This window comes from Artemia franciscana, chromosome 4, assembly GCF_032884065.1.
Source record: "Artemia franciscana chromosome 4, ASM3288406v1, whole genome shotgun sequence".
Lineage (NCBI taxonomy): Eukaryota > Metazoa > Arthropoda > Branchiopoda > Anostraca > Artemiidae > Artemia > Artemia franciscana.
This window is the reverse complement of record NC_088866.1, coordinates 59,755,644-59,776,344: the sequence shown is the minus strand read 5'-3', so window position 1 is coordinate 59,776,344 and position 20,701 is coordinate 59,755,644. Positions and strand designations below refer to the sequence as shown.

The window sequence follows — 20,701 nt, the reverse complement described above, 5'->3', positions numbered from 1 at the left end:
AGAAAATTTGAGATAGCCATTTTATTCAGCATAGTCGAAAAACCTAATAACTATGTCTTTGAGGATGAATTAATCCCCCACATTCCCCAGGGGAAGGGCTGCAAGCTGTGAACTCGACCCGTTGCTTACATATAGTATTGGTTATTAGGAAGTATACAGAAGTTTTCAGGGAGGATTTGTTCTAGTGAGGGGGGAGGGGAGAATTTTACGTGGGATGATCTGTGCGTGGACGAATTTTTCATGGGGGAAGAGAATTTTCCAAGAAGGGGGCGTCAGATTTCCCAGCATTTAAAAGAGCTATTTATTCTAATTAAACCCTTTATGATTCAGGGGTGATTCTTAAATAATTGGAATAAACTTCTAACTGAAAGTAAAGAGTAAAGGATTTAATAGGGGGTGAACCGCCTCAAATCCTTAGTAATGTTTGTTTGTTTCAAGTTTTAATGTTGCTCCTTGCTTTCAGGTGAAAAACTTGTTTTTTGTTCAGTATTTTGTACAGAAAGACTTAGTATCAGGAGACACTCTTCATATGGAGTTAGTCTTTTAACTTTTGTATTTGATAATAGTGCTGAATTGTACAGTGTTATACTATATACTGCCAAAAAATGCCCTTGTTTAAAGTTTACCAAATGAAACAAATGTAATATTCAATTTTTATTTACTTTAATGAGCCTAAATACTCAACTCCACCTCTTATTTATCCAACTAATTGAGGAAAAGTCTAACGATGAAATCAGATATGTACCTTATCTACCACCCTATCCTAATGGAAAAGCCTCACCCAAGAGGTATCAATTTATTATGAGCGCAGCACCCCAGCTAGGTAAGCGTGATTGGAGCTGCCAGAAATTCTGGACGAAACTGTCAACATTAGCAAAGGGGAAATATTTTGTATTCCTAAAAAGAAAAAATTGGGTCTAAAAAATTTTCCGCTCCGACTGCTTCAAGACTTTGGTGATTTCCTCCCCCATGGTACGATTATAGTAGGCTTCAAATAATAAAATTACTAGCACAAAGGTGATTACAGTCTTTTTGGTGTAAACTCAACTATATTCTATATTTTTTTTTGTTTTAAAAGCAAATAGCTCATAAATTGATTCAAAACAGAAAAATTCACAGCCCATATTTTATTTATTATCATTAGAATCATTAGATATCATTTATTATCATTAGAACGATTTATTATCATTAAGTTTTCAACCTGATTTCAAATATACAAGTTCCATCAAGTTTATTCTTACCCATCAAAAGTTACGAGCCTGCGAATATTTGTCTAATTTTAAAAAAAAATGGGAAAACACATCCTAAAACTTTGCCCGTTATTTACATATATTATGGTATATATAATTGGCAAGTACACAGCCATTTTGGAGGGGGGGTGTTTGGGTGGATTTCTATGGGGATAATCTTCCTTGGGTAGGGAGATTTATGAGGAGTGAATATTGAGAAATGTGACACATAGGGGCTTTGATAGAGTTACTATAAGAAATTCTTTTTTATTTTTTACCTATTTTCTTTGCCAATTTTTTTTATATGGAGATTTCGGGGAAAATTATCCAGGGGCTTTTTCCCGTGTGTTTTGTTTTCTGGGAAATAACTTTAAAGGAAGGGGGCATTTCTTGAGTGATCAAGAAACTGACTAGAGGTTAAAGTCTTATTCCAATGAAAGAATCCTAGGATAATTTTTCAGGGTGAATTTTCTACAAGTAATTCTACAAGGAGGGGGATACTCAGTGAGGGTGGAACTGTATAGAGGGAGTTAAACGGGGTGAAATATACGTTTGATGGGATTTCCATGGAGCAGTTTTCTGTGACGGGGAGGGGTATATTTCACAGAGGTTGAGCCAAATTTACCGGCATTATTTCAAAATCGAATAGAAATTATGCCATATATGACGGATTGTCCCCTCTTCAATACCTTACTCTTGACTCTGAAGTTTTACTGTTTACTAAAATTAAATTATGGGGGCCGTTTAGTTATAATATAGAAGCATTTTTATGAGTGCTAACAGCTTTAGTGTAGAAGACAAGGTATTGAGGAGGGGGCAACCCTTCATAACGAGAATAAATCTACCGAAATTGATATGCAAATTTAGTGTTATTTGAACGTACATTAATTGAAAAATGTCCAAAAATTAAATATAAAAAAGTTGTTTTTAACAGGAAATAAGGAGCGACAATAAAACTTAAAAAGAACAGAAATTGCTCCGTATATGAAAGGGGCTGTCCCCCTTATCAATGTCTTGCTCTTTAGGCTATAGTTTTTGTTGTTTTAAAAAGAAGTATTATGACGAAGAGTCAAACTTTAGCGTAAAGAGTGAGGAGTTAAGGAGGGGACAGCCCCTTTCATGTGCGGAATAATTTCTGTTTGTTTTAAGTTTTAATGTCACTCCTTACTTTAAGTTAAGTTTTTTTTATTTAATAGAAAGAAGAATCAACCAATATGACAAAGAGAATTGCCATTTTGTATACTGCACTCTTGTCGATTAGCAGCCTTGTCAGTACCTTCTTCTGATTTTAAAATGTGTTTTTATTATTTATATTATTATTTATATTATTTATTATTATTATTTATATATTATTATTATATATTATTTATTATTATTATTATATATTATTTATTATATTATTTATATTATATTATTATAAACCTTAAATGTGTTTTTTATTTTTATTTCATTAAATACAGAAAATTTGTGTTCATTTTGTTATCAGAGTAGCTTTCAGTCTATCAGTGTTCCAGCCCTCTCCCCTCACACACTCTAATGCTTGTTCATAGCCCTTACCAAAAGTTGTGTGATTTTGTTGGTTTCAAGCATTTTGTATTTGTTTTTCAATAGGACTTAGCTAATAATACCAGATAGTATCAACTGGAGGAATAAAAAATCTGCAGACTTATTTATATGTCCAGGTATTTTCGAGGTAACACCTTAAATTAGGTATCCTTTTCTTAGACCACACTGCCGTTTTATAGTAAACAAACAAACGCTCAAATGGAGATAAATCCTTTTATTTAGACAAAGGAAAAAAAAAACAACAGTACAATAGTCCAAATATTTTATCACATATATAGCCACTCCCCTGAGAGCGGTTTTGTCGTAACTAAGGTTTTCAAAATTCCGAGAAAAACGACTTTGAAATTTTCACCTTTGCTTGAATTTACACGGTACAACCGATTTTCTTCGCAAATAATTCAAAAAAAAAGAGAAAAAATAACTAGGAGGGTCTCCTGAATATAAGATGGAAAAGGTGAAGTTTTCATTGTCAAAACTTGAAACGAAATACAGATACGACAATCCGACCTTACCGAAATTTTAGTAAACTTAGATACGACAAAATGTTGTGGGCTGCCTATCCTTTTCACCATGAAGGTACGACAAACAAGTTCTGATGCAGCAATACTATTTGAAAAAGTATAAAAATTAAAGAAAACCTAAGAAATGTTCATTTTTTGTTGAGTTTCTGTGCTGGCCGCCGTTTTGTTTCAATGGAATCCTTCTCTGGACATGGTCTCGCGCAGATGAAGAGGCTTCCAAACGTTCAGTATCCCCTTTGGCCTTCTAGTACTGTTCAATCTTGGTTTCAAAATACTTCTGGTCTTGGTTGGGGATGAACTTCAGGAGATACTTGACATCTTTGATTTACGCATCAGGTAGATCAATATTTTTGCCACAAAGTTTGGGCAAAACAAGACGTTCAACAACACGGACAGCCGAAGCGTTGTGACACTTTTAACCAAAGTACATTCTTGTGATATAGTAGCCATTTGCAAGTCTCCAGAGAAGGAGATTTTGAACCAAACTCTCTTAGCGTTATCCTGATGGAACTCAAGTTGTTTTAGCTTTGAATACGGTACCAACGAGCACTTGTACAGCATTGCTGGCTTTTGAAAGTCAAAGAACTTTGACTGGGTCACTTGTAGGACATTCAAAGGACGTGTCTTTCTTACTTTCAGTAACTTCCTCGCCAGATCTATCGGAGAAAACAAATCAAGGTGCTTATGTATAGCATCAACCTGGTTCACACCAGTTGTGAACTGGTTCACAATACTTCATAACCACATTTTCGAAGCGTAGAAATGTCGTTAGAACATCTTGGATGGCAAAGCTTATAATTGAGTTTCGGTTGTGGGACACACGTGAGTCCGACCAAGTAATTAACTGACAGATATCAGGGTAAGCATCAAGAATCTTTTCTAGTATAGTCAATAGTCCACTAGCTATTTCGTTTGCTCCACGTCCAGCCTCAAACTCGGACCAAATGCAACAGTATACCTCAATGATTTTCTTACTGTTTCAGACTGTTTGAGAAACTTACTGTTTCACTATGAATCCATTTTTTTAATGTTATATAATCTACAAGCACCAATTTTCAACGATTAAGTTGGATAAGTAAATTTTATTTTGCCATTTATGCCATTTTCTTCTTCCTTGACGCCAATTTTTCAATTAAAGTATGCGTTTTCGGTCGTTTTTGACAAAATAATACTACGTTTTCTCAGCGCCAAAATTATTTATAGTTAGGTTAGGTTAATTAGGTGAGGTCAAAAAGTGCTTAAATTTGAATTTGCGATAGAAGCGATTATTAAATCCGTTAAGAACATAAAAAAGGGCGTCGAGTGTATGTTCACTTTACTTGTAAGTCAATAATACGAACTGCGAAAAATTTACCGACAGGCTGCTGCGTTACAAGGAATCACTACCAAAATACGATTATAACCAAGATATATTCTGACCACTGATACGCAACAAAAATAATAACAAATCTGGTATTTAATAATATTAAATTATACTCTATATATGTACAATATATAATATAAGATATAAAATATATTATATTCTTTGAACAAAATATTAGTCAATTCCACAAAAATGAGGAACTGGATTCCTATAAATTTTGCGCAGCTTGTGCAGTTGTTAATAATGTCCGTTTGTGACTCATTGTGAAACTTTTACCAAATTTATTCGTCGACGGAGTTACGACAAAAATGCCGATGTAATTTTCCCATATGAGATACGACAAAACCGCTTTTAACAAAACGGCAAAATGTGAGATACGATAAAGAGAAATTTAAAATTGATGCACTTCTAGTTGAGATACAATAAAATGGTCGACGGAATCGGATAGAGCAAAGCATTTCACATTAGACGGCAGTCTTAACTCCACTTCCCGAAAAAGTTGCAGATACGACAAAACTGCTCTCAGGGGACGAATAATGAACTTCCGGATTATACATTAGATTTTCTTTCTGAGAGAGTTCAACGACAAAGTTCATTCAAAGTCTTGATATAAATTTCCTTCTTTAATTTTGCTTAAATGTAAAACAAATTTCCAATGAAGGTAGCAGAGCCTTCTGAGTCTTCTAATTGCAAATGAAATGTTGAATTTATAGTTGTTGACTTGGTTGGTCTTGCTCAAATAAAAGTTTGTAACTTCTCTAGGTTAAAAATGAACGCACCTTACCATAAATTACCTTAAATCGTATTGTAAAGTGAAATAAGGATTAAATCCTGTAAAATCGCTGATTAGTAATGACGATAGTTGGACGTCCCAACGGCATCCCACTCAGTTCCCCACGGCTTCGATAACAATTCTCCATCAACAGTTCTTCTAAAGGCGGGTATTTCAATAAGAAGAATGTATTTGTTTCCAATTTTTTTTCGATGAGTTTCAGCATCAACTTCAACTTTAGTGAAATTTAATCGCAGTGAGATTTATATGTCCAGTTGATTTCTGAACTTAGTTTTAATGTAAGCCATAGCCGGAAATCCGGCCTCACATAGACAGATAGATAGGTGTATTTCAAAAACCCGTGGGCAATATACACACAAAAATATAAATAAATAACAAACAAGCAAGGAAATTAACAACAGTACGAACACGCACAAAAAAACAGAATTCAACGCAAAAAGTACCTAATCAAACTACAAAAGAAATTAATCATATACAACTTTTTCTTCTTATTAAAGATTTATCTATATATACTCCCACTCGAAATATTGTGGTTGGGTTACTATTTTGTAGAATACGAAATGAGTGAGTAGAATAGATATGAGTGAGGAAATTGCAAATTATAGCCATGCTGTTGGGCTACATAGATTTCCTGTTACATTCGCATATGTTTATAAGCACCTTAATGTTTTGTGCTGATAAATATTCATGTTTTCTCTTTCAATCTTCGCTTAAACTGTTTAGAATATTCAGGATCAAAATCTTATTTAATAAAATTTGAAATTCATTTAATAACTAGACTAATAGATTCAGATATGTCAAAAGTATTTTTGAAAAAAAAAACCTTAGTCATTATTTAAAGGTAGTCATTATGTGCCAGTGCTAATAGATCATATTCAATTTATGTTCTAACTTTGGCATAAAATGGAATTTTTTCTAATTGTAAGTTTACTTTGATAGTCATTAGTAAGTTATGGAAGCAATTATTTCATTTTGTTAAAAAAAAATTAACTAGCTAAAGTCTTCAGAGATATAGAAATGGTATCAAACGGTATAGACTTGATTCTAGCACTTTTGCTGTCTTGCAAGAATATTTCAGGGGGGAAGAGAATGGTAAAAAACAGTGGCGTAATTTCATCATATTCCTATAGAGGAGGCAAAATTTGAGCAACTTTTTTAAGCTCAAGTGAAAACTGAAAATGAGCCTCTGGAAATGAATATACTACCAAAAAAAGTAAAGATATGCTAAAGAAAACTGACTCGTGTCTGTGGATGCTTTAACTATGTATTTTAATCTTAGTATTGAAAAGATTTTTGAAGACACTAGATTCAGATGGGGGAGAGGACAATCTGGTGTCAGTGGGGGGAGGCATACCAAGGTTTGGGAGGAACATTTCGTCCTCCTGCCCCACAGAAAATTACGTCCTAAATGCAAAAAGAGCCATTTTTCATAATTTTAATAAGGAATGCATAGATGATTTCGTTAGAGAGGAGGGAGGGGGCCTTTTGCGTGCCTCCTTGGCCTGGTTAGTGAGAATATTTAAACATTTTCAGTGGAAGATTATGAATGTTGTGTATCATATTCATATTAAAAGTAAAACAGTTCAAAATAGGGATGATACCTTTTTATTGACAGTGAAATATAAAATTGTTTAACTGGATATTTCGAACACATATACAGTGTTCATCATCAGCAGTAAAACTCTTAAAAAAAGATTTATAACATTTGCATGTCTCTTATGGGTGTTAATATATTTAGACACCTCCTTGGTCACATTATCCCCATATACTCGACGTAGATAACTTCGAAGACCACACTGCCTTTCCATGACGAAAGTAAAACAGTTCAAAATAGGGATGATACCTTTTTATTGACAGTGAAATATAAAATTATTTAACTGGATATTTCGAACACATATACAATGTTCATCATCAGCAGTAAAACTGAACACTGTATATGTGTTCGAAATATCCAGTAAAATAATTTTATATTTCACTGTCAATAAAAAGGTATCATCCCTATTTTGAACTGTTTTACTTTCGTCATGGAAAGGCAGTGTGGTCTTCGAAGTTATCTACATATTCATATTAAATTGTCGTTTGTCGGTAACTTCTTAGCCCAAGGGCACACTCTTCCAGGGGCAATCGCAGTCTCTCTCCGATAAAAATAATAACTCGCAAAGCGATTTATAGACAGCTGGTAAGGTCATGTCTTCATTATATCTTTCTCAGACAAAGTCTCTCGTATTTTTTTTTTACTTTTTCAGGAAGTGCCAGTAGCATGGTACTTTTAAGCCTCAAAAAGGCAAATCAGGCCAATTGAAGTGTTTTTTATTTTTTTGAAAAGTCTGTTTTTCTACAATCAGAAAGCTGTTTTTGCACGGCCGAAGTCACCTGAAAAAGCCATAACTAAGACATCACACAGTTTTCTTAATAATGAATTTGTGAGTATCTAAAATAAAATATAGACATAATTATAAATGACAGCATTAAACTCCTGAGCTAGGTACACACCTGCTGCCCATTTCAACCAATTTTATCAAACTAAACTAACGTGCACTACGCTTTCTTTTGTTTAACACGTACTACTCTTCCAATCATGTTTTATCAAACAGTTCGTGGTAACGAACTGTAGTATGGAGCGAGACGGCTCAATAGTAACCGAAACTCTAAAAAACGGAATTACCAATAGTTACATCAAAAGAATCAAATTTAATGCTGATTTTAAATATACAAGTTTCATCAAGTTTAGTCTTACCCGTCAATTAAATAAAAAAAAACAAGTTTTTTTAAATGAAAGTAAGGAGCGACATTAAAACTTAAAACGAACAGAAATTACTCCGTATATGAAAGGGGCTTTTCCTCCTCGACACCCCGCTCCTTACGCTAAAGTTTTTTATTGTTTTAAAAAGTAGATTTGCGAGAAAGAATCAAACTTTAGCGCAAGGAGCGGGGTGTCGAGGAGGAAAAGCCCCTTTCATATACGGAGTAATTTCTGTTCGTTTTAAGTTTTAATGTCGCTCCTTACTTTCATTTAAAAAAACTTGTTTTTTTTTTTGTTTAATTTCTGAAAGTTTTTTAATTAATGCATGTCTGATTTTGGTTCTCCGTACATAAATTATTAAAATGAAATTTGCATATTAATTCTTTTTTTGGCTAAATGGCTTTCTCTTAGTTTTGATCAGACAATTTTGAGAAATAAGGGGTGGGGAAGGAGGTCTTGTTGCCCTCCAATTTTTCGGTTACTTAAAAAGGCACCTAGATCTTTTATTCTTAACGAACGTTTTTATTAGTAAAAAAAAATACGTAACTTAAGAATTAACTTACGTAACAAACTTTTATATTCTTATATTTAATGTCGCTCCTTACTTTCATTTAAAAAAACTTGTTTTTTTTTGTTTAATTTCTGAAAGTTTTTTAATTAATGCATGTCTGATTTTGGTTCTCCGTACATAAATTATTAAAATGAAATTTGCATATTAATTCTTTTTTTGGCTAAATGGCTTTCTCTTAGTTTTGATCAGACGATTTTGAGAAATAAGGGGTGGGGAAGGAGGTCTTGTTGCCCTCCAATTTTTCGGTTACTTAAAAAGGCACCTAGATCTTTTATTCTTAACGAACGTTTTTATTAGTAAAAAAAAAATACGTAACTTAAGAATTAACTTACGTAACAAACTTTTATATTCTTATATTTTTGATTATATATATGAGGGGGCTGGTCCCCTCGTTAATACCTCGCTCTTCACACTAAATCTTGTTTTATCCCAATTCTTTAAGAATGACCCCTGAATCAGAAAGGCCGTAGAATAAATAGTTGAAATTATTAAAAAAATTTTAGCATAAAGAGTGAAGTGTTTATCTCCTCCTAAATACCTCACTCTTTATGCTAAAGTATTTTTAGAACCCCTCATATGCGTAATAATCTCTGTTCCTTTTTAAGTTTTAATGCTTCTCCTTACTTTCGATTGAAAAAACTTTTTCATGTTTATATTTTCATTGTTTTTTTTTATAGTAATGCTAGAAAGTCCTGCGCCCTTTTCATTGAATTTCTCTTCCCCCATGAAATATTCCTCCAAGGAAAGATCCTCCCATATAGCCCCCTCCCCTGAACCCCACACCCAAACCAAAAAAATCCCCCTGATAACGTCGGTACACTTCCCAGTAACCATTACTGTATGTAAACATTGGTCAAAGTTTGTAACTTGCAGCCCCTCCCCCAGGGACTGTGGGGGGTAAGTCATCCCCAAAGACATAGTTATTATGGTTTTCGACTATGCGGAACAAAATGGCTATCTCAAAATTTTGATCCGTTGACTTTGGGAAAAAAATGAGCGTGGGAGGGGGCCTAGGTGCCCTCCAATTTTTTTGGTCACTTAAAAAGGGCACTAGAACTTTTCATTTCCGTTAGAATGAGCCCTCTTGAAACACTCTAGGACTACTTGGTCGATACGATGACCCCTGGGAAAAAAAACAAAAACAAAAAACAAAAAAACAAATAAACACGCACCCGTGATTTGTCTTCTGGCAAAAAATACGAAATTCCACATTTTTGTAGATTGGACCTTGAAATTTTTTCTATAGGGTTCTCTGATACGCTGAATGCGATGGTGTAATTTTCGTTAAGATCCTGTGACTTTTAGGGGGTGTTACCCCCTATTTTCCAAAATAAGGCAAATTTTCTCAGGCTCGTAACTTTTGATGACAAAGACTAAATTTGGTGAAAATTATATATTTGAAATCAGCATAAAAATCTGATTCTTTTGATATATCTTTTAGCATCGAAATTCCGTTTTTTAGAGTTTCGTTTACTATTGAGCCGGGTCGCTCCTTACTACAGTTCGTTACCACGAACTGTTTGAAAATTGCGAGCCTGAGAAAATTTGCCTTATTTTAGAAAATAGGGGACAACACTCCCTAGAAGCTATAGAATCTTAACAAAAATCACACCATCAGATTCAATATTACCGAAAACTCTACTGTAGAAGTTTCAAGCTCCTATTTGCAAAAGTGTGGAATTTCGTATTTTTTGCCTGAAGACGGATCATGGATGCGTGTTTATTTGTCTTTTGTTTTTTTATCCCCAGGGGTGATCGTATCGGCCCAGTGGTCCTAGAATATCACGAGAGGACTCATTTTAACGGAAATTAAAAGTTCTAGTGCCCTTTTTAAATGACCCTCACCCTCATTTTTTTCCCTAAGTCACCGGATCAACATTTTGAGATAGCCAATCTGTTCAGCATAGTCGAAAAACCTAATGACTATGTCTTTGGGGACGACTTAATCCCCCACAGTCCCCAGAGGAGGGGCCGCAAGTTACAAACTTTGACCATTGTTTACATATATTAATGGCTATCGGGATGTGTATATACGTTTTTAGGAGGACTTTTACGAGTTGGGGTGGGTATGGGATAGGGGAGGGGGTTAAATTGGAGAATCTTTCTGTGGAGGAATTTATCATGAGGGAAGAGTATTTACATGAAGGGGGCGCAGGATTTTCTAGCATTATTTAAAAAAATAATGAGAAAATAAATAATTTTTTCCAATGTAATTAATGAGCAGCATTAAAACTTAAAATGAACAGAAAATTTACGTATATAAGGGAATCCGTCTCCTCCACAATACTTTGCTCTTGACGCTAAAGTATTTTTTTTAGTAATTTCAACTATTTATTCTACGGCCTTTGTGATTCAGGGGTTATTCTTACAGAAATTCATTACGTAAGTTAATTCGTGAGGTACATATATTTATTACTAACAAAAAGGTTCGTAAAAAAAGGTCTAGTTGTATTATTAAATAACCAAATATTGGAGGGCAACTAGGCCTCTTCCCCCACCCCTCTTTCAAAATCGCCCCATAAAAACTATGAGAAAGCTATTTAGCCAAAAAAATTCTTAATATGCAAATTTCGTTTTAAATATTCATGTGTGGTGAGCCAAAATATTTATAAAATTATTTAATTTATTAAATTATGTAATTATTATATTATTATACTTATAATAATTTGTATAACCATATTTGTGAAAGTATTGAATTATTTTTAAGATAAATTAGTGTAATTTCTGTCCCATTACTTCATATCTATAATTCATCAGTAGTACTTCGGATCTTTCCCGCAATTAAACAAAAAAAAACAAGGTTTTTTTAACTGCAAGTAACGAGCGACATTAAAACTTAAAATGAACAGAAATTGTTCCATATACAAAAGGTATTGTCCCCTCCTCAGCGCCTCGCTCTTTACGCTAAAGTTTGACTATTTGTCACAACTCTACTTTTTAAAACAATAAATAACTTTAGCGTAAAGAGCGAGGCGTTGAGGAGGGGACAACCCCTTTCATATAAGGAACAATTTCTGTTCGTCTTAAGTTTTAATGTCGCTCCTTACTTACAGTTAAAAGAACTTGTTTTTTTCATTTAATTTCTGAACGTTTTTGAATTAATGCATGTTTTTATTTTGGCTCAACGTACATGAATAATTAAAATGAAATTTGCATATTATTTTTTTTTACTATATTGCTTTCTCACAGTTTTGATCAGATGATTTTTATAAGACAAAGAGGCGGGGAAGGAAGCCTAGTTGCCCTTCAATATTTGGTTGCTTAAAAATGCAACTAGAATTGTATTTTTTACGAACGTTTTTGTTAGTAATACATATACGGAACTTACGAATTAACTTACGTAATGAACTTCTATATTTGTGTATGTTTATTACGTGTATGAGGGGGCTCGCCCCCTCATCAATACCTTGCTCATTACACTAGAGCTTGAATTTTGTCCCAATTCTTCAAGAATTACCCCTGAATCACAAAGACTGTAGAATAAATAGTTGAATTTACTAAAAATACGTTAGCGTAAACAGCAAGGTATTGTTGAGGAGACGAACTCCCTTATATACGTAATATTTTCTGTTCATTTTAAGTTTTAATGCAGCTCATCAATTCAAGTTTTAAAAAAATCATTTATTTTCTCAGGGTTTTTTTTTAATAATGCTAGAAAATTCCGCACGCCCTTCGTGGAAATTCTCCTCCCTCATGATAAATTTGTTCATGGAAAGATCCTCCCACGTAAACCCCTCCCCCCGACCCACCCCCACCTCAAACTGAAAAATTCCCCTGTAAACGTCGTACACTTATTAATAACCATTACTGTATGTAAACAATGGTAAAAGTTTGTAACTTGCAGCCCATCCTCCGGGGACTGTGGGAGATGAAGTTGTTCCCAAAGACATAGTTATTAGGTTTTTTCGACCATGCTGAATAAAATGGTTATCTCAGAATTTTGATCCGGTCACTTTGGGAAAAAAATGAGCGTGGGAGGGGGCCTAGGTGCCCTCCTATTTTTTGGGCACTCAAAAAAGGCCCTAGAACTTTTAATTTCCTTTAGAATGAGTCCTCTTTCAACATACTAGGACTACTGAGTCGATACGATCACCCATGGAAAAAAAAAACAAGAAACACGGATTTCTGATCTATCTTTTGGCAAAAAATACAAAATTCCACATTTTTGTAGATAGGAGCTTCAAACTTCTACGGTAGGATTCTCTAAGATTCCATGACTTTTAGGGGGTGTTTGCCCCTATTTTCTAAAATAAGGCAAATTTTTCTCAGGCTCGTAACTTTTGATGGGTAAGACTAAACTTAATGAAACTTACATATTTAAAATCAGCATTAAAATGTGATTCTTTTGATGTAACTATTGGTATCAAAAATTTCGTTTTTTCGAGTTTTGGTTACTATTGAGCCTCGCTCCTTACTACAGTTCGATACCTCGAACTGTTTGATTCGGGAAGTTGCCTTCAAATTTAAAAAAAAAATGTCGTTAATTATCTACCAATAGTTATTTTTCCTCTCTGTCAATGATACTAGAAAAATTAATTTAAAACCCAATTGTTTATATGTTGATAAAACAATTTTTTCCAAGAATCAATTTGGATTCAGGATCTGTTATTCAACCGACCAAGCTATAGCTGTACTTATAACAAGCATTAATGATTCTCTCAATGATAAAAACTAAACCCTTTTTTTATGACACAAAGAGGGCATTTAACATGGCAAATCACAGAATCCTACTTGAAAAAAAAAACAAATTTTTAATTTTGCCTGGCAGAAAAATTCATATGGATGGAAATGGTCACGCATCAAATCTTAGGTCTCTAGATAATATTAGTTTCCCTGAGAGGTCAGTAATATTATCATTATTATTCATTATTTACATTAATGACTAACCAAGATGTTTCCCTTCTAATGACAACCTAGCAGTAGTTTTTCAGATGGTACTCCAGCGACAGTAAAACTCCTTCCTGGCTGGTCGAATATCTCATGACAACAGTGAATTCTCCTATTACGTGGTTTCCTTGCAATTTTTTGGCTCCAAATTTACCCAAAACTGAGGTCATGAGATTTGGGCACTCAAAGCAGGCACTGCACAAGATCAGAATAGAGGAACTAGCCTTAGGTCAAAATAGGGGTTAAGTCATTTAGCTGTCTTAGGATCATTACATATGAGACGTTTTCTTTTTGCAAACACTCTGATTATTTGCATCTAAAGCTTGCTCATCATTTGGAAGGTGTTTACGGAATAAAATGTGGTTCTCTTCTATATTCTTAAAATCTTGTATCATTCACTTACTGAACCCTATCTTAAATATTTTTCAATAATTTATGTTAACACTTTTGTGGTTCACTTACAACCAGAGCCATTACTAAGGGGGCAACCGGTTCATCTGCTCCAGGTAGCATAATCGGGGCAGGGAGTGTGGCTGGGAAACAGCCAACTTTGATCAGATTTCACTTTGATTTGACCCTAGGAGCGTTTTTGCTTATGTTTGGATCTGGAGGCAGCACCAACCCTAGGAACGGCTCTGCTTACAACCCCTAAGGATAATCCAGAAGGCAGTAAGAATTCTTAGATCTTTTATCGTTTGCCTTAAAAACCTACAAATTCTATCGGAAACCCATACCCTCTTTTTATTTCTGGATATTCTTAATTTGAAGCAAGAATTACAAAGAACAATGTAAATTTTTGACATTTAATCTCCAACAGACTTTTTCCATGATAAGGCTGTTGCCGGGGTTTCGTTTTTTTGTCCATGTTCGCTCCTATAAGCTTCATCTTCCTTTACTTAAATTAGAAAGGGCTAGATTTTCATTGAGGTATCAGATCTCTATACTGCAAATACATTTAAATTTGGCTAAAATAATTTCAAAGAATTGTTCACCAATAAAAAAATAATTAAAATAAAAAATTTGAGATTATTCTTTGTCCAGATATAGGGACTTATGAATGTTAAATTCATTTTTTTATTTTGGCCTGATTCAAAATTGCACTGAAATGGCCTATACTTTTTTTTCTCTGTTCTTTCTCCTTCTTTTTTGCCTTTTGATCTATTCTTATCCTGTTGTCTTGATCTATTCTAGTTATGTCTGAAGATTTATTACTTTGAAGAGTTAATTTTATCTTTATGTTCTATGTATTAAGCTGACATATCCATCTGTACTCTCTGTTGGCTAAAGCGGAATTTTGTTATACCTTTTGTATTAATTAAAGTTTACTAATATTAATTACTTAATCTTATCTCGTATTTAAGCCAATTTTAGCTAGATGTACCATATTACCTTTGTATTGAAATGCATTTACGATGTTGTATTCCATAAACGCTATTTGCCCAAATACTGCCGAATATGGGTGCTTCTAAGAATTGTGAATATATGCTAGATTTTTCTAGAGGAACTTTCTCAGGATACTTTGCTTCCTAGTCTAAATGAATGTATATCAAGAAATAAAGCTGTGAGAAAAATTAGATTTTCGCTCATTTTCTAGGACGGTAATGTAAGAAAGGCTAGTTCATGTTTTGAGTATAAATTATAATAGGATGCCGAAAATAATTCCATTTGGCAGACTAACAGGGCCGAACGAAAAGCAGGACGTCCCTGGGTAAGATAGAAAAGTTGAAACCGAAGGATACAGAGGAAATAGGGATTTTATGGAGAGATAAAGGGGGAGAACCTGAACACATTGCATAGACGAGCAGCACAAATAGCTTTGCTCGCCTCGAGTGCAATGGTGCTTGGATAAATGTTTAGAAATAGCGGTAGTAACTGCTACCCGTTAAAAAAATACGTATCAGTGACTATTCTTCAAAAAAATATGACATTTGGTTTTTTGGAGACACATCTGGAATTTTTTGTTTTGAGGTTCTTAGTAATATCAAATTTGATGTCCTAATTCTCATCCAAGTCGCACCTTCTTATGGGACCGAGTAATCTATTCTTGTTGAAACCATATTCATTTCAATTACAATGTTTTATAGGCAAATCAAAGCTCTAAAAATGCCTACATTTGGCATTAGACCAAACTTTAAATGCTTTTGCAGTGTTTATCATTTTAAAATTTTTATGATATGTTTCTTACATTCTAATAAGCTCCTAATGAATTGCAAGTAACACTATACATCTCTTCATTTCACAACTCTACTTTTTTAAACAATAAATAACTTTAGCGTAAAGAGCGAGGCGTTGAGGAGGGGACAACCCCTTTCATATAAGGAACAATTTCTGTTCGTCTTAAGTTTTAATATCGCTCCTTACTTACAGTTAAAAGAACTTGTTTTTTTCATTTAATTTCTGAACGTTTTTGAATTAATGCATGTTTTTATTTTGGCGTGCATGTTTTTATGTTTTATCGTGTTGCTATTCCCAAACTCCTTAGTATTAGCATAATCAGTGGGGCTGTCGATTAATTACAAAGCACAGATGCCGATTACATACAAAGCACTGGTGCAGCTATACTACCAGTCAATCATTTAGCCCGTATTGCACTACCTAGAACACAACCAGCAAGGCCTGGAACCGGAAACAAAATTTGGATTGAGGATGCTCCTCCCTTAAAACTCTTTAATTTACTTGGAGTAAATATCAGGCACTTATTTCAAACCAACTAAATAACATTGTCAGTCATTTGTAAGCGATATATAGTTTCACAACAATGCATCTCTTCATTTTTGTAGGTGAAGGAAGTGAGACAAAATTTAAGAAGATACGTTTATCAATTTAACTACAATAAGTTTTGCCATAACACGGCTCCATTTTTTTAAGAATTTTTTTTTTTAGATCTTGGTAGTGCTACTCCCAAACTCTTTAGTATTAGCAGAATCAGCAGGAGCGCCGATCCAATACAAAGCAGTCACGTCTGCAGAGGCTGGTGCAGCTATGCTAGGAGTCAATCATTTAGCCCCAATTGCACTACCTGGCACACAGCCAGCAAGACCGGGAAAATTTGATATACCAATTGCATCTTTGTTTCCATTGTCTCCAGTCGAGTCAATGAATGGTGCAGAAAACCAGCTATTAGCATTACACCCAAAACCTGTGAATTTCATTGGGGCAGCACCAGCACCAGTTCCAATCCCAGTGGCGGCTATGCATTTACCCATATTTTTCGTGTAAGATCATAAATGCTTGTTTTATAGATTATTTTCAAATATATTTATTACGACAAAAATGAGAGGTGATACGACTAGGCCAACGTCATAAGGAAATGCTAATATTATCATTATAACGAAAGGCTATTCAAATTACAACTATTACCAGCACTCAATATTCTTAGAATGCGCTCTTTGGAGTGGATCTCAAAACTTATCACTTGAGACCACAAGGTCTTTTGATTGGCCAGTTTAACTTCATTTTTAATATTATTTAAATAAAAAAACAAGTTTTATTTTAACGGAAAGTAAGGAGCAACATTAAAACTTAAAACGAACAGAAATTACTTCGTATATGAAAGGGGCTGCTTCCTCATCAACGCCCCGCTCTTTACGCTAGAGTTTGACTCTTTCTCTTAACTCTACTTTTTAAAACAGTAAAAAACTTTAGCGTAAAGAGTGGGGCATTGATGAGGAAGCAGTCCATTTCATATACGATGTAATTTCTGTTCGTTTTAAGTTTTAATGTCGCTCCTTACTTTCCGTTAAAAAAACTTGTTTTTTTTATTTAATTTCTGAACGTTTTTGAATCAATGCATGTTTTTATTTTGGCTCTCCGCAGATGAATAATTAAAACGAAATTTGTATATTTATTTTTTTGGCTAATTGGCTTTCTCATAGTTTTGATTGAATGATTTTAAGAAGAAAAGGAGTGGGGGAGGAAGCCTAGTTGCCCTTCGATTTTTTGGTTAATTGAAAAGGCAACTAGAACTTTTAATTTTTTACGAATGTTTTTATTAGTAAAAGAATTACGTAACTTGCAAATTAGGTTACGTAACGAACTTCTGTATTCTCATGTTTTTATTACGCATATGAAGGGGCTCACCCCCTCGTCAGTACTTCGCTCTTTACATTAAAGCTTAAATTTTGTCCCAATTTCTTAAGAATGACCCCTGAATCACAAAAGCCATACAATAAATAGTAGAAATTACTAAAAGTGCTTTAGCGTAAAGAGCGAGGTATTAGGAGGATGTGAGCCCATCATATGCGTGATAATTTCTGTTCTTTTTAAGTTTTTATGCTTCTCCTTACTTTCAGTTGAAAAAAATTTTTCATATTTATTTTTTCTTTTTTTTTAAATAATGCTAAAAAATCCTGCGCTCCCTTCATGAAACTTTTCTTCCCCCATGACCAATTCCTCCAAAGAAAGTTCCCCCAACATATTCACCTCTTTTCAACCCACCCCAACCTAAAAATCCCCCAGAAAACGTCTGTACGCTTCCAAATAACCATTACTATATGTAAGCACTGGTCAAAGTTTGTAACTTGTGGCCCCTCCCACGGGGACTGTGGGGGAGTAAGTCGTCCCCATAGACATAGTTATAAGGTTTTTGACTACGCTGAATAAAATGACTATCTCAGAATTTTGATCTGGTGACTTTGGGAAAATAATTAGCGTGGGAGGGGGCCTAGGTGCCCTCCAATTTTTTAGTCAATTAAAAAGGGCACTAGAACTTTTTCATTTCCGTTAGAATGAGCCCTCTCACAACATTCTAGAACTACTGGGTCGATGCGATCACCCCTGGGAAAAAAACAAACAAACAGATAAACACGCATCCGTGATCTGCCTTCTGGCAAAAAATACAAAATTCCACATTTTTGTAGATAGGAGCTTGAAACTTCTACAATAGGGTTTTCTGATACGCTGAATCTGATGGTGTGATCTTCGTTAAGGTTTTACGACTTTTATGGGTTGTTTCTCCCTATTTTCTAAAATAAGGCAAATTTTCTCAGGCTCGTAATTTTTTATGAGTAAGATTAAACTTGATCCGACTTGTATATTTAAAACCAGCATTAAAATGCGATTCTTTTGATGTAGCTATTGGTATCAAAATTCTATGTTTTAGAGTTTTGGTTACTATTGGGGGGGTCGCTCCTTACTACAGTTCATTACCACAAACTGTTTGATCACCCAAAGGCACTGCGCTCCATGATGGCATTTTTACCTCAAATGTTATTTCCAGACAAGAATATTCTTCTTAAAAAATAGAAAAGGAGCTAAAAATTGCTTATATTTTAAGTCGGACGGCACGCCGGAGAATTTTGAATGATGATGGAGGAAATGAAATTTTTTTCTCGTTTAATGCTTCAAACCATCCCCTTCTTCAATAGTTTGATTGTTTCTATAATATTTGCTGAATACGAAATCTCTTTATGAGTGGTTTAAGATCCACTACGACTTCCAAACTAAAGTTTCAAAAAAACCTGTAAAATCGGAAAATTGGTTGGGAGAAAGACTGATAGGCAAAGCGATAACTATGGCACAAATAAACTGTCTCGAATAGGTAAAGCGACCACACAAGAAAGTAACTTTAATGAATTGTGATTTACTAAAGGTGGCTCCCCTGAGAATACCCCTACAAAAAATTAGCTTCCCCCAGAATATTGAATTTAGGCAAGATACCAAGTGCAAAAAGTACGATCAGAGAAATTGTAGTTTGATGGTACTGCAATGTTAGATGGATAAAAAGAACCATTTTAGGTTTAGAATTGAAATGTAAAAAGGAAAAAGTTTCTTGAATAAAAGCAATTAAAACTAGAGGAACAAATGTTCGTCGAATAGCAGCTTAGTTCTTAGCCTACATCAAAGGTGTGGATAATTTTATGTTTTTGAGTAAGCTCTAATGATCCTTGCCATTATTAGTCAATTTTCAGACATCACCAATCAATATACCATCAGTGATAAAACTATATTATATGTTTTTAACTGTTTCTTATAGGTAGTTTGTTTTGATTTTGAACAGTGACATCTACCTCTAAACTTTCAAAAGGGACACAATATCTTTTGATTGCATGTATTTCCAAAATTTTATCTAGGACTTAAATGGTACAGAAGCTATACCAAAATGGAAACTAGTAGAAAACTAATAATTGTAATTCCATTCATCCATGCATAATTTTAATTAAGCTAAAAGAGGATTAATAATTCTCAAATTTACAATAGTATTTTTAGTAGATAGTAGGCATTTCTACTATAAAGGCACCTAATTATCCAAGATAATAAATGACAGTAATTATGAAGCTTAGAACAGAGTATAAGTAACTTATAAAAGGGAATTGGCGCTAGTATTGAAAATGATTATCACTCCCATCTAGCGTCTGGTAACAGTTGGCATTTTTCAGTGTAATACAAGAACAACTATTATAAGCAGTGTAACTGGTAAAATTAGGTAGTAATAAGTGTATGATCTTATTTTCTGACCGAAAAATGAATACAGAGCTTGAAAACATGCCAAGTGCTTCGAAACGCTTGATGACGTTCCTAGTTTTTTGTCCACACTGGTGTTATCTTCCATTCTTATAAGTTACCCATTTTCAGTAGCGCGTAGCTCATAAACGTACTAATTTATACTAGACTAAAGACAGTATGTATTTTTGCAAGCTATAAATATTTTTTAATGTGTTTGCAGCATGCAAAACTGGGTATTTTGGGTCACTATTCTAAAGTGATTGATTGATTATAATTGTTTCCACTATTCTTCTGAGGTGTTTGATGCTACGCATAGAGTGAATGTAGTGAAAATTATGGTGAGTACACCCGCACAAGAGAATACATCCTTTGTAACTAAAGAGGTTTTCAAACTTCTTCTTTAGTGTTATTACTCTTCTTCTTTAGTGTTATTACTAATTTTATTGTGAGCAAAATCCTTCCGAAATTTTCAGTGGTTCTCGCTTTAAAATCAGCAAGAGTTTATTAGGGTCCATGATCAAGTTTGTTTGGAATGTGACAAACACATAGAGAGTGTCCGTTTACAATTTTGTCCAATAGTATTT

General features: G+C 34.1%; 1 long non-coding RNA gene across 1 annotated transcript in view; it reads left to right on the top strand.

Moving 5' to 3' along the window:
- The window catches only part of LOC136026674 (uncharacterized), a 78,200-nt gene extending 61,253 nt beyond the window's left edge, over positions 1 to 16,947 (top strand). Inside the window, exon 2 of the long non-coding RNA XR_010617389.1 lies at positions 16,557 to 16,947. This is a non-coding gene — a long non-coding RNA (uncharacterized LOC136026674). The remainder of the gene's footprint in view (positions 1 to 16,556) is intronic.
- The last annotated feature ends 3,754 nt before the right edge of the window (positions 16,948 to 20,701 follow it).